Source organism: Aquarana catesbeiana, linkage group LG09 (genome assembly GCF_042186555.1).
Source record: "Aquarana catesbeiana isolate 2022-GZ linkage group LG09, ASM4218655v1, whole genome shotgun sequence".
NCBI lineage: Eukaryota > Metazoa > Chordata > Amphibia > Anura > Ranidae > Aquarana > Aquarana catesbeiana.
In genome coordinates, this window is record NC_133332.1 from 263,579,969 (window position 1) to 263,593,593 (window position 13,625).

Below are 13,625 nucleotides of genomic sequence, written 5' to 3' on the forward strand. Positions count from 1 at the left end.
CAGGATGTCATGCAACTCCCTGACCCCATCCCCAGCTTGTGACTGGACAATAAACGAGTAGCAGCACAATGAGCTCATCTTTCTGTCTCTCTGCTTTCTCCTCTGCATGCCATTTGTCAGTACATAAACAAATTGGGTTCTAGGGCTGCTTCTTCCTCCCCCACTTGAAGCTCTGCTGTACAGGAGCTGCAGGAGGCTAATGCAAAGTAAAAATGTATGTACTTACACTGTTTGCATTTAAAGTGTAACTTTACTTTTGTTGAGAAAAAAAACATTCCCCTCTGGGTGATCTGTGTACAAACAAGGATTTTAACAAACTTTGTTGCAGATCCCTACCTTTTGTTATCCTGAAGAAATCCCTGTATGTTTGTCTGTATCCATGTGGGAAAGTGAGTCTAATGGGAGTGGTTTCGTAATTATCAATCAGCTGTGCACCCACAGGGCTCTAACGAGGAAATGATGCCGGAAATCTGACTTTGGGGGGGGAGAAAAACAATGCACCCACAAACACAAACCCCCCCCCCTCAGTCAGGTTGGTCGGTCGGTGAACTTACCCCGTCCACGGTGGGCAAACACGGGTCGCTTCCCCGGCTCTCCTCCGTGGGCATCACCTTGTTTCATAGCGGGAATCACGAGCAGCTTCTCCTTCCACTGCTTGGTGGCTTTTGTCTCCTCCCTCCTCCTCAGCGGCCAAACATAATGCTTCTCCTTTTGGCCAATCGGGAAACAAGTCTCAGACACGTGCTTCCTGATTGCCGGAGAGGTGATTCAGTGTGAGAATAGGGAATATTCATTCCCTGTTCTCACACACCTGGGTGGGCTCAGTGCCCCAATCCCACCCTATTTTGAAGCCTCTGGCTCTAACCGGTGCTTCAAAAAACACATTGGAATTCATGCGTCCGGTGTCCTGAAAGGGGCCGGATGCATGGATGGGGGTTAGCAGCGATGGATAGGGGAGGCGGCGCCCGTGCGCCGTTAAATGTATGGACCGCCCCTGCTTTTATCTTAGGGTAGACTTCTGGGAGAATCAGTGAGCCAATCACACAAGCAGGAAATTATGTTTTTTGGGGGTGTTCTGTACACATTCTGTGTACAGAACACCTCCAGGTAGCCATATTGCTTTGCATTTACAGAAAATTACAGAGCTGCAGATTGAAAAGGAAAGGTAATTTTTAATAACATTCAATTACAATATGACTTGAGTCGCAATTGTATACAATATATTATTTTTTCTTTATTTGATATTTTTTTTACCCCACGAAAGTGGAGTTACCCTTTAAAAAAATACATTTAAGAATGTAATAATAATTATAGAAATGCAATAACTTTGCATCTTTTGCACTGACCTAGATCTCCGCTATAACTTTTTCAGTAAGGCAGTTCAAAAAGTAATAGTGACTTGCATACTTTTGTAACCCATACCAACTAGAATGCGGATGTCAGAGGATTCTCAAGTTATTGCTTTGGATTACTACACCTGTACATTACTTTTGTTCTTTGCTGTGTCTTATCAAATAAAAGTGTATATTCTGCAAAGCAGAAATGAGCTGGAGCTGAAGGGGTTAAGGTGGAGCTCTGGGTCTCGTATAAAGGTGATTAAATTACTAGTTCAGACATTTCATTTTTACTTTTCTACTACTTGTATTCCCCACACACATTGGGCTGCTTCTTAACAGGTTCTACCAGGAGAACCGCCCGGGGGCAAAAAATGGAAGGTTCAAACACATTCAGAGTGCTCTTAGGTGATAAATATCCAGACTCCGTCATCAAAGAGCCATTTGATCATACTCTGTCACTGCAGTAATAAAAAGGATTAATTTATTTTTCAGGACTGCCAAATCTCTCCTGTGTCCAAGTGGTAAGGTTCTGTGTGCGTGGGACTAATTACAAGTAATTAGAGGGTGCACAGAAGGAATGCAGATATCAATGTACATCGATCAACACAGAAGTAGATTGTAAGCTCTGCTATGTGTGGATAATCTAAACCTATTAAATAAAAATGTTGTCCATTATTTCAAGCGGTTTGAAAACAAGTTCAACAATTTAGTTCAACATTTAAAAAAAAAAAAAAAAAAAAAACAGCTTAACCCATGTCTATGGGTTCCTCTACTTTTTTAATTTGTCATATCTTCTTCTAAATAGGTTCATCATATTTGCTGCCAATGACACAGGAGAGATAAATTCCTACCCTATAGGGGAGTCCAGACAAATGCCGCGTACACACGATCAGACATTCCGACAACGCAATCCTGGGATTTATTTCCAACGGATGTTGGCTCAAACTTGTCTTGCATACACACGATCGCACAAATGTTGTCGAAAATTCCGATCGTCAAGAACGCGGTGACGTACAACACGTACGACGAGCCGAGAAAAATGAAGTTCAATAGCCAGTGCGGCTCTTCTGCTTGATTCCGAGCATGCTTGGAATTTTGTGCGTCAGAATTGTGTACACACGATTGGAATTTCCGACAACAGATTTTGTTGTCGGAAAATTTGAGAACCAGCTCTCAAATTTTTGTTGTCGGAAATTCCGACAAAAAATTTCCGATGGAGCCTACACACGGTCAGAATTTCCGACAACAAGCTCCCATCGAACATTTGTTGTTGGAAAATCCAATTTGTGTACGTCTGGCAGCAGCTCCAGATGACGTCCCAGTGATGAAACACGTAGGGCGGGACTAACTGCGTTATTGCATCACTTCCAGTTTCGAGCCATGGAGAGCAGATTGCGCCGGCTTCCTGATTTTAAACATTTTTTGCTTCAATGATTTTTTTTTTAAATGTGAGTACCCATCTTTATTACTAATATTTGGAAATCTGTACGGTATCACACTTTTGCCCCGTACACACGGTCGGATTTTCCGATGGAAAATGTCCGATCAGAGCGTGTTGTTGGAAATTCTGACCGTGTGTGGGCTCCATCGGACATTTTCCATCGGATTTTCCGACACACAAAGTTTGAGAGCAGGCTATAAAATTTTCCGACAACAAAATCCGTTGTCGGAATTTCCGATTGTGTGTACACAAATCCGACGCACAAAGTGCCACGCATGCTCAGAATAAATAAAAAGATGAAAGCTATTGGCTACTGCCCCGTTTACAGTCCCGACGTACGTGTTTTACGTCACCGCATTCAGAATGATCGGATTTTCCGCCAACTTTGTGTGACCGTGTGTATGCAAGACAAGTTTGAGCCAACATCCCTTGGAAAAAATCCTAGGATTTTGTTGTCGGAATGTCTGATTTTATGACTGACTCATTTTATTTTTGTTTGAATGCACATAGCTTCTAACAGTATGCATTATAAATAAGCGATCAGGAACACAGTGGGATATCCTTTACATTTCTTATTTTTTTTACACTATATGCACCCGTGGTATACACACTCCTCAAGTAGGTTGCAAATTACCTCTTAATAAGAGCAGCGCCATATCTATCCTTCCCCTTTTTTCACATTTTTCTAGATTTACCTTAGGGTAAATTTATTGATAGAGGCTGCAGCTCTTCACATATTTTACTTTTAATTACATTTAATTTTCCTTTGTACCATAAGCGTGGGAGTCAAATCTTTCATAGGGGCTGCACAAATGCCGCTTCCTTGCCATGGGAATACCAGCCAACATATCGAATTGGGTATGGAGGAAGGAGGACATGCTTTATTTTTTTAAATTCGAATTTAGAAAACAAAGTATACAGAGATTAACCCTGGAAGTGCTGAACCTATGTAAAATGTGCAGGTTCACCTCTCTCCTTATGCAGTCCTCGATTTAATACTGGAGCTGACACTGCACAACTCCCTGAGGACAGTCATCTCACTATGCATGATCTTCGCAGCTACCCTTTCATTAAGGAGTGGGAGCCTTAGCTGTTGTCACGCTAAGGGGCGTCCTAACAGTTACCTGTAAAGCTAACAATGATCCTACAGTAAAAAAAAAAAAAATCACACTGTAATTTTCTCTTGCAGGCCTAACTTCATGTCAGCATACAGGGCACAGGCCTTTGTTGGGAAGAAATAGCTGCTCCTTTCACCAGACTGATTGCAGACAGTCTGGTGAAAGGAGCAGCTATTTCTTCCCAACAAAAAGGTAGATCTCCAACTTTCCAGGATTGCCTATGTCAACAGTTGATCATTGCTGTGCTGTGTAGTTTGCAACTAATGAAGTTCAACTTTAAGGGAAAAAAAAAAGGATCAATAATTGACAATGCATTCGATAAACACACATGAGGAAGTGACATTTGCTGGATAGTTGGAAGATCTGATCGTTCAGTCCTGCAACATCTCTGCAAGATCTGTGAAGGAGGCATTGGGGCAGGTGTTCAGCGATGGACCAAGCGTAAAAAAGACCAGACTTTATTGTCTTTCCACAGGGACCTATTGAATGCATTTGTATATGAGGCTTTTCATTGGTGAGGACGCTGGGAGCATGGGAGCATTGGCGCACAACACAGAGATCCGAGGTAGGGTAATAAGCCACAAGCGCATCTGATCTCTCGTAATAGGAGATCATTTACAGCTGGTAACTGGCAGTGTGTGCAGAGGTGGAGGCACTATCCCATTTCTTTTTGCACTCTTCTTGTGGTGTTTTCTTTGTGTGCCACCGCGGAGAACTACATTGATGTACCACTTTTACTACATAGACTCTTTTGGCTCTTTTTCTGTCAAGGACTAATTAGTGACTTTTTCACCAATTGTATTATTTTGTATTACCAATAATTTCTTTTCATAGGATTATATGTGTCACTTAATTAAGGTATCACTTGGAGTATTAATTACCAATCAGCACAACTTGAATTTTTAATGTTGTATGATATGGTGTGTGTCCCACAAGAAGTTGCAGCAGAGTTTAGATATACATGAGTGTAAATCATTTTTGTTTTTCAGATAGCGCAGAATTTTATTTATTTTTTTATTTATGAGATCTTAACATACCTGAAATTATAGTAATATAGGTTTGGACAAAGATTTTCTTCCATCGCCGGAGAAAACACACTTGCAGACCTCTGATATTTCAATGTGCCCATTCTACTACTGGATTGGTAGAGAGCATCTTCAGTAAAATAAAACACTCCCCAGACTGTAGTCTGAACAAGGACATGGCCTTCTTTGTACCAGTGATCAGGTCTTCCATCTTTTTGGAGCGTAGAAGCCACCTACCCACCAAAGTTCGAAACATGCACTCAAGTACTCCCATTGCCTGAGGCTGACACAGCTTATTCACCAGTCACCCAAAGTTGGACAGGGTCTACAACAGTTCCGATGTCTGTGTTCAGAGCTTGCCTGGATCCACGGGTAACATTAAGATATTGTTAAAATAATGGATAGTTTTTATTTGCAGCATCTCAACAGCAGAGGAGTTAGCTGCTACACATTGCTGCATGCTCTCCTCCAACACTAAACGCATATAAAACAGCATGTCATGTGACTCAGACAATTTATACATGGTTGAATAATAACTGCATCAACACATAGTGGCATTATGGATACTGTATAAATAACTGGTGCCACGTCCTATATGAATTAGAGAAAAAATATATTTAGGGAAAAAATGGGCTAGGACTTTTTAGGCACGACCAAACAAGATGTACAAAAATATATGCATTTGGTGTCCACTACAGTGGTGGCTGGTGTTTGAGGGGCTCCCTGGGACAAGATTACTCAGCAGTAGGGATAGGCCAAACACCCCCTGGTTTGGTTCGCACCAGAACATGGGAACAGGTAAAAAATTTTTTCGAACACGCGAACACCGTTAAAGTCTATGGGACATGAACATGAAAAATCAAATGTGCTAATTTTAAAGGCTTATATGCATGGTATTGTCTTAAAAAATGTTTGGGGACCCGGGTCCTGCCCCAGGGGACATGTATCAATGCAAAAAAAAGTTTTAAAAACGGCCTTTTTTTCGGGAGCAGTGATTTTAATAATGCTTGAAGTAAAACAATAAAAGTGTAATATTCCTTTAAATTTTGGACCTGGGGGTGTCTATAGTATGCCTGTAAAGTGGCGCATGTTTCCCGTGTTTACAACAACCCGAGAGCAAAATGACATTTCTAAAGGAAAAAAAGTAATTTAAAAGTACTCGCGGCTATAATGAATTGTCGGTCCCGGCAATACACATAAAAGTTCATTGATAAAAATGGCATGGGATTCCCCCACAGGGGAACCCCGAACCAAATTTAAAAAAAAAAAATGCATGGGGGTCCCCCCAAATTCCATACAAAATCAAATTCCAACAAATCAACTGCATTTAATATCAGACGTGCATATTTAAATATGCTGGTTCCGGCCCCGGGCCATTCAAACCGTGCTTTCTTAGCACTAGACGCAATCAAGGCCTTTGATTGTGTCGAATGGCCTTATTTGTGGGCCATTCTTGATAAATTCAGGCTTGGCTCTGGTTTTTGTAAGTGGGTATGGTTGTTATACACTGCTCTGGGGGCATTGGTTAGGATGAATGGCTTTCAATCTCCTAGCTTCAGACTTTTCTGGGGAACTAGGCAGGGATGTTCGCGGTTACCCCTGCTTTTTGCCCTGGCTATAGAGCCTTTGGCATGTCTTATACGGGCCTCTCCTGGTGTTACTGGTCTGATTAGGGTAGACATGGAGGAAAAGATATCACTATGTGCGGATGATTTTCTCTTTTTCATGTCTAATGTCTGTTCATCCCTGCCGGTAGTAATGGAACACGTTAAGGAGTTTGGAAGGTTTTCCGGTCTAGGTATAAACTGGGAGAAATCCATGTTGATGCCTTTAGACCCCCTTCCGGATCCACCACCACCTATACTTTCTCATTTTAAGCTTGTACCATCTCTAAAATACTTGGGTATAACTATGTCGGACTCCCCACAGTCATATATTGTAGATAATATATTTCCATTACTTATTAGATTTCAAAATCAGAGTAAAACCTGGACTAAGCTCCCTTTATCGCTAATAGGTCGTATCAATTTAATAAAAATGAAATGGATGCCTCAGCTTCTCTATTTTCTACATAATGCCCCGATTTGGATACCTATCCGGATCTTTATTAAGATAAACACTATATTTAGGCGATTAATATGGCGGAACAAAACCTCTCGTATCAAACTGGAGACTTTACAGCATCCCAAAAATGCCGGTAGCCTGGCAGTTCCTAATCCAAGGCTATATTTTCTCACCTCCCAATTACAGCATTTTGCCAGATGGGAGTCTGAACAGATATCCTTTCCTGCTCGACTATTATTTTCTTTTGCATTTAAGGGTCGTTCTCCACTCTTTGTCCTCGATGGTGCAAGAGGGGGTGTCTTGCTTGCTGATATGCCTACTTGTATGTTAATCTGTAAAGTATGGGATATAGTTAAAAAAATGTTGGGTGTCTCATATCCCACTAGGTACACTCCAATATGGGAAAATGATAGACTTTCTCAAATTTCGGCTCTTAGAGGCTTTCAGAGATGGATAAAACTAGGAATACTGTATTTATTGGCGTATAACACTCACTTTTTCACCATGAAAATCGAGTGCAAATAGCGTGTGCGTGTTATACGCCAATACTTCAATTTTAGCTGCCTCGGAGGGGACAGGGAGGGGGGCGGGACGAGCGCCGTCAGATTACATACAGTGAGAATCTCCTGTTTACTTGGCGGCCTCTGTAATAGGAAGTCCCGTCTCCTGGGCTGCCATTGGACCACTGTTCTGTCTATCATAGGAGATTCTCACTGTATGTAATCTGTCGGCGCTCGTCCCGGCCCCTCCCTGTCCCATCTAGGCTGCAGATGGGCATCGATCAGGCTGCACTGATGGCAATGGTAAGGGTGCTGCATTGATGGCAATGATGGGCATTGATCAGGCTGCATTGATGGCAATGGTGAGGCTGCAGATGGGCATTGATCAAGCTGCATTGATGGCAATGGTGAGGCTGCAGATGGGCGCTGACCCTTATTTTGCTTCAAAGTTCCTTGATTAAAATTTAAGTTTTTTCCTGAAACTTCCCTCTTAAAATGAATGTGCGTGTTATACGCTGATAAATACGGTAACTACTTTAGCTCAGCTATAACAGAATGGTATACTGAAATCCGTTGAAGATCTGAGGGGAGAGTTCTCTGTAGAATCCAACTGGTTTTACAAATTCCTTCAATTAAGACATGCTCTACATGCCCAGTTTTCTTCTGCTAAGATATTTTTCCCCTCTATCCCTGTCTTAGAAAAATAGTACGGGCAGGGTCAACAAAAGGTCTTACCTCGGTTACTTATAGGATACTGTCAGATGGGTTTCTATTGAACTTCCCTATCCGTTTTCGGGTTGGCTGGGAGAAAGATATTGGACCCATCTCTGAGGAGATTTGGGACGATGTCCTCCTGTCCCCGTGCAGGGTGTCTCTTTCTCCATCACACAGACTAACTCAGATTTTTATTTTCCATAGGGTCTGCAGTTTCTCTGTGCAATTGGACTGAAATCTGAGCCAGCCTGTGCTAGATGTGGTAACACAGGTACATTAATACATCTTTTGTGGCGATGTCCAAAACTTCAAAGATACTGGGTGGAGGTGATTGGTACCTTAAATAGGGTATTGGATATTAATATTCTGGTTGTACCACTTATATGTATATTGGGTTACTGTGACAACTCTATCTACACCTCCCCTACTGGTAATACTATAAGGCGCGCACTTTTTGTTGCCCGTAGACAGATTGCTCTTAAGTGGACCTCTCCACATTCACCGACTGTGTCCGATTAGATTCTTTTTGAAAAGCATACATATTCCCTAAGGAACTCCCTGAATAGGGATGAGCCGAACACCCCCTGGTTCGGTTCGCACCAGAACCTGCGAACGGACCGAAATTCGCACGAACGTTAGAACCCCATTGACGTCTATGGGACTCGAATGTTCGAAATCAAAAGTGCTCATTTTAAAGGCTAATTTGCATGGTATTGTCCTAAAAAGGGTTTGGGGACCCAGGTCCTGCCCCAGGGGACATATATTAATACAAAAAAGTTTTAAAAACGGCCGTTTTTTCGGGAGCAGTGATTTTATTGATGCTTAAAGTAAAAAAAAAAGTGAAATATTCCTTTAAATATCGTACCTGGGGGGTGTCTATAGTATGCCTGTAAAGTGGCGCATGTTTCCCTTGCTTAGAACAGTCCCTGCACAAAATGTCATTTTTAAAGGAAAAAAGTAATTTAAAACTGCTTGCGGCTTTAATGTAATGTCGGGTCCTGGCAATATGGATGAAAATCAGTGAGACAAACAGCATGGGTACCCCCCAGTCCATTACCAGGCCCTTTGGGTCTTGTATGGATATTAAGGGGAACCCTGCACCCAAATTAAAAAAGGAAAGGTGTCCCCCAGGCCCTATATACTCTGAACAGCAGTATACAGGCGGTGCAAATAAGACAAGGACTGTAAGTTTGTTGTTAAGTAGAATCTGTTTGTAATTTTGAACTGGTACATTTTTAACGTGTTTAGTTCTAGCCAAAAAATCTATTTTAAGCTTTTTGGAAAACATAGGGAAGGGTTATCACCCCTGTGACATTTGGTTTGCTGTCTGTGCTCCTCTTCAGAAGATTTCACCTCACTTTTTGTCCCAATGACAAATGTTTTTTGAAAATTTGGGTTTTTTTGTGAAACAAGAATTGGTGATAAAGCATCAGTGGAAAGGAGAAAAGTTTTTCCCATATTAACTCTTACAGGAGAGAATTTCCCTTCCTTGGGGTAGATTTCATCTCACTTCCTGTTGTCTCCTTCCGTTTGCAAGTAGGAATCGTTTGTAAGTTGGATGTTTGAAAGTAGGGGCCTGCCCTATATACTCAGCAGAAATTTGGGCCTTAGGTGTTGTTGTGGCCACAACACTGTAAGCCCTCACAGGGCCCTGCTGTGAAATATAAGATCAAGAATTGTAATTGCATGCCCCTGTTGAACAGGGGCAGAAAAATTGGGCCTTTGTTTGTGGTAGAGGTGCTGGTGCCACAACACTGTAAGTCCTCACAGATACTCTTGGTGGGCGCAGAAACGGGCCCTGCTGTGAAATATTAGATCAAGAATTTCTAATTAGGGGCTGAAAAATTGGCCCTTAGGCACTGGTGCCACAACACTGGAACCCCTCACAGATGCTCTAGTTGGAGCACAGGAACTAGCCCTGCTGCAAAGAATTGCATGAAAAATTGTAATTACATGCCCCTGTTAAACAGGGCTGAAAAATTGGGCCTTAGGCACTGGTGGCGGGACTGGCGGCCCCCAGAATCAAAAATGTTCTTTTAAGCTATCATCATGATCATTGGGGAGGAAGAGGATAATTACTCAGTATAACAGGATAGTCACTCATCATCAGCATAGGCAGTCTTTGAAGGGATCTGACATTTCAAAAAAATGTATTCGGTTACATCAGCATCAGGTGCTTGGTAGCTGGTGGTCATCCAAGACTGATTCATTTTTATGAAGGTCAGTCGATCGACCAAGTCGGTGGACAGACGCACCCTGTGATCGGTTACAAAGCCTCCAGCAGCACTGAATGTGCGTTCCGAAAGAACGCTGGATGCAGGACAGGCCAGTAGCTCAAGTGCATACTGTGCAAGCTCTGGCCAGTGATCCATCCTCAAGACCCAGTAACCCAGAGGATTTTCGGTGGGAAAGGTGTCCAAGTCAGATCTTACCCCTAGGTATTCCTGCACCATGTAAAACAGACGCTGGCGATGGTTGCTGGAACCGATCATACCTTGGGGCTGCGGACTAAAAAATTGTCTGAACGCATCGGTCAGATGGCCACCTTCTCCACCGCTCCTTCTTTGACTGACCAAAGCCTCAGCAACACATTGTCCAGAAACAGGAGTTTGCAACCTCCCAGTCTCTGGGAACGCGTTGCACAGACCTTTCTGCAAGGCCTCCCGAAGACGTTTCATCCTCTGCTCCCTCTGCGACGGCAAGATAAGGTCTGCAACCTTACCCTTGTAACGTGGATCAAGGAGGGTTGCCAGCCAGTATTGTTCCTTCTCCTTGATACCACGAATACGAGGATCCTTCCGCAGGCTTTGCAGGATCAGGGAGGCCATGCAGCGTAGGTTTGATGAGGCATTCGGTCCGGAGTCCTCTGGGTCACTAAGGACGACATGATCCACAGCCACCTCCTCCCAGCCACGTACAAGTCCATGTGTTTCTTGGGACTGTAAATGATCCCTTAAAGACTGCTGCTGATGCTGAGTGCCAGGCTCCACCTCCATAATGACACAATCCTCCTCCTCTTCCTGTGTGATCGGTGGGCATGCAGGAACACTGTCTGGATAAAGGGGGCCTTGAGGGCTAAGGAAGTCCTCCTCTTCCTGCCTCTGTTCTGCCTCAAGTGCCCTGTCCATTATTCCACGCAGCGTGTGCTCCAACAGGTGGACAAGGGAGACAGTGTCACTGATGCATGCACTGTCACTGCTTACCATCCTCGTGGCCTCCTCAAATGGTGACAGGACAGTGCATGCATCCCTGATCATGGCCCACTGGCGTGGGGAAAAAAAACAAGCTCCCCTGACCCTGTCCTGGTGCCATATTCGCACAGGTACTCATTGATGGCCATCTGCTGCATGTGCAGCCACTGCAGCATGGCCAAAGTTGAGTTCCACCTGGTGGGCATGTCACAGATTAGGCGGTTTTTGGGCAGGTTAAATTCCTTTTGGAGGTCTGCCAGCCGAGCACTGGCATTATATGACCGGTGGAAATGCACACACACTTTCCTGGCATGCCTCAGGACATCCAGTAAGCCCGGGTTCCTGCCCAAGAACCGCTGCACCACCAAGTTAAGGACGTGAGCCAAACAGGGCACACGGGTCATTTGTCCCTGTCGGAGGGCGGAGAGGAGGTTGGTGCCATTGTCGCAAACCACCATTCCTGCCTTAAGTTGGTGTGGCGTTAACCACCTCTGAACCTGTCCCTGCAGAGCTGACAGAACCTCTGCCCCAGTGTGGCTCCTGTCCCCCAAGCACACCAGCTCAAGCACCGCATGGCATCTTTTGGCCTGCATACTTGCGTAGCCCCTTGAACGCCTACCGAGCACCGCTGGTTCCGAGGACAAAGCACAGGAAAAGGCCATGGAGGAAGAAGAAGAGGAGGGGGGTGGAGAGGTGTGTCAGAATCATTAGTAGTGGAATTTTGGAGGCGTGGTGGTGGAACAACCTCCAACACTACTGCACCTTGTCCTACATCCTTCCCAGCTGCCAGCAGAGTCACCCAATGCGCCGTGAAACTTAGGTAAAGTCTCCGTCCATGCCTGCTGGACCATGAGTCAGCAGTAATATGCACCTTACCACTGACCGCCCTGTCCAGCAAGGCATGGACATTGCCTTCCACATATCGGTAGAGAGCTGGAATCGCCTTCCGTGAGAAAAAGTGGCGTTTGGGTACCTGCCACTGAGGAACCGCACATTCCACAAACTCACGGAAGGGGGCAGAGTCTACCAACTGTAAAGGTAGCAGTTGAAGTGCTAGCAATTTTGCCAAGCTAGCATTCAACCACTGGGCATGTGGATGGCTGGGAGCGAACTTCTTTTGGCGGTGCAGCAGCTGGGGCAAGGAAATTTGCCTGGTACAATCTGACATCAGTGTACCGAAAGCAGATTGCCCACAAGTACTTGGCTGTGACACACCTAATTCTACACCTTCATTCCTCTCAGTGCAGGTCTCAGAGAGGACTGAAGTTATAGTGGGGTTGGAGATCTCAGCTGATGAGGAGCAAGGAGAGGTCCTCTTTTCTTTGGTGTGGGTCTTTTAGATACGCTTGCCAACGAACTGCATGGCAGGTCAACATATGTCTGGTCAACCAGACCAGAGATGTTTTGGCCACGCGAGATACGCTTGAGACACATGTTGCAAATAGCAGCGGTGCGATCTGATGCACTCGTCTCAAAAAAGGCCCACACCAAAGAACTTTTGGAATAGCACGCAGAGACAGCAGCGCCCTGCACATGCGGAGCTTTGCGGTGTGATGCAGTCAGTGTGCTGCCCTTAGGCTGGCCACTGGAGGGCATCCTGCCTCGTTGGTGATGTGCCTCCTCCTGCTCCTCTCTCCTATCAGGCACCCATGTTGAGTTAGTGACCTCATCATCCCCTCCCTCCTCATCACTGGAGCAAACCTGGCAGTATGCTGCAGCAGGGGGAGCATGACTGCCAGATTGCTGTTCTTCTTGGGCACCCCCTCTGTCCGTGCTCACGTTACTGCCTTCATCTAGCTCAGTATCATCAGAGCCTTCTAAACGCTGGGCATCCTCCTGGAGCATGTACCCAACACTGTGGTCAAACAGTTTGAGGGACTCCTCAGGAGGACATGGTGGGGCTAGGGAAGGAGTAACTGATGCCATTGAGCCGAGGGAAGAGGCCGCGTTGGCAGCTGCTTTGCCAGACAAAGTACCCTGAGCATGGGTGAGAGAGGATGAGGAGGATGAGGACGGCTTGGTCATCCACTCGACCAAGTCTTCCGCATGTTGCGGCTCAGTATGGCCAGCTGCCGAAAAAAAGGCCAATCAACTGCCTGCCTGTAGTATGAGAACACCACTAATCTTCTACAGGTAGCTTTAGCTGAACACTGTGCAGAGGATGCACTACACCAACGTTAAAGTAATGTAGCTGCCTGCGGTAGTGATAGGATCAGGAAAACACCACCAACCTTC